The sequence below is a fragment of the Hipposideros armiger genome, unplaced genomic scaffold (genome assembly GCF_001890085.2).
Source record: "Hipposideros armiger isolate ML-2016 unplaced genomic scaffold, ASM189008v1 scaffold_824, whole genome shotgun sequence".
Classification (NCBI taxonomy): domain Eukaryota; kingdom Metazoa; phylum Chordata; class Mammalia; order Chiroptera; family Hipposideridae; genus Hipposideros; species Hipposideros armiger.
In genome coordinates, this window is record NW_017732174.1 from 103,882 (window position 1) to 105,661 (window position 1,780).

The 1,780-nt window shown below is 52.8% G+C and overlaps 1 protein-coding gene across 1 annotated transcript in view; it reads left to right on the plus strand.

Annotated features, from left to right (window-relative positions):
* The window catches only part of LOC109374454 (carcinoembryonic antigen-related cell adhesion molecule 1-like), a 40,878-nt gene that overhangs the window by 12,899 nt on the left and 26,199 nt on the right, over positions 1–1,780 (plus strand).

Genomic DNA, 1,780 nt, shown 5'->3' on the forward strand with positions numbered 1-1,780 from the left:
CAGGGGAAATGATCAGGCTTGTGACCCACCGTGGAAAACCTGAACGATCTGAATAAAGAGGACCTTAGCCTTGTTTACTCTTTTCATGCGAATTGGAACTTTTAGCAGAAATTCACCCGAAATGCTGGGTGCTTTCTCTCTAGTCACACAGGGAAAACATTATCTCTAGTTACTTCAAACTCCATCTCTGTTCTCTGGGAGATGGGGGGAGGTGGGTTTGGAGATGGGGGGATTAAGCTAAAATGAAAGGCAGAGATATGGGCTGTGACCCAGCCAAGAGAGGACCCAGCTGTCCTCACACTGCCCTGGGACCAGGCCATGGACACTTCCCACGGTTTGCTCCTTTGCACATGTGCACTGCATCTCAGGAGCACAGAATAGGGGTGATCTTGTGTCCACACAAAGATGTGCAAAGAATCTTCTTTGGGGTCATTGCCCACAGCCATGGGCAGGCCAGATACTCTAGGTGGGGCCCCTTCCCAGCCCCGAAGTGTCCTGTGCCCTTTGGCCCTCATCACCCAGGTCCTCGTGGCCTTGACATGTGCCCCTACAAATGAACTTGCTTGTCCCCAAATCCAGGATCCTGGGTTCTGAGCCTCTCCAGGGGTTTCTACTCTATTCCAAAGACCAGCCCTCAGGACATCTCTGAGGTACACAGATAGAGACTGTCATAGTAACCAATGTGGGGAGGACCCAGAATTCATGCCCTGAGCAAGGCTTTCCCTGGCATTGTCCATGACCTCTAGCCCCCCACTTTCCATCAGTTTCTGTTTTTGTCCCTGCTGTGGAGCTCATTGAAACAGGCCTCCTCCCCACAAATGAGCATGCAGGTCAGAGGTGAAGGGGTCCCCCTCACCCCACCTAACTCCCAGGTTCCCATGGCAACAGGACAAAGTATCTCCTCCACCTGGCCCATGGCCCTTCTCCCACCTGTGCCTCACCTGCAGCCCTCTCCACACACCTCAGCCAGCAGTTCTGTCTTTCCTGAGGGCCCCAAGGTGGGTGCTTCTCCCACGTAGGTTCACTCAGACCAGGGAGCCCACATTCGCACAAATAAAGCTGCTCCAGGGCTGGCCGAGTGGCGCATTGGTTAAGAGTTGGCTTGGGACGCCAGTTCTGAGCAGCAGGGCCCCGGTTCAGATCCCATATGAGGGCCAGTGACGCTGCCCTCTATAGCTATGGTCGTGAACAACAGCTCGACCTGGAGCTGGGCTGCCGTGAGTCACCTGCAATGGCGTAGGCTGTAGTGAAGCTGCAGTGGGCTGCTATAAGCTACCATGAGTGACTGGCAGCCAGCATGAGCAGCCAGCAGTCGGCGTGAGCTGCCAAGAGCCACCGTGAGTGGCCGTCCAGTGGCCAGTGACCAATCTACCTCACCCAGGAAGAGAGCAATGATAATACCAACATGGGCCAGTGAAGCGACGTCCTCCACAACTAGACGGAAGAACAAAAGGACAGCAACTTGTCTGTTCCCCTTCCCTGATTCCCCAACACTGTTCCATTCCCCAATAAAAAAAAAAATCTAAAAATAAAAGGTGCTCCAACACTGAGGCACAGAGGCCACAGTTCCCAAGTATGTTCTGCCATAGCCCAAGTGTTGTTTATCACAGACAAGAGATGGGTAAAAAACCTACAGAGTTTCACATCATAATTGAGCATTAACTCACTCCTTACCACAGTGCACACAAGGTTGGGTTAGCCAAGGTGACGCCTCTCTTTAGTTTCCTGCTGCAGCTGTAGCAAATTGCCACTAACTCAGCAGGGTCAGACAACACAAATC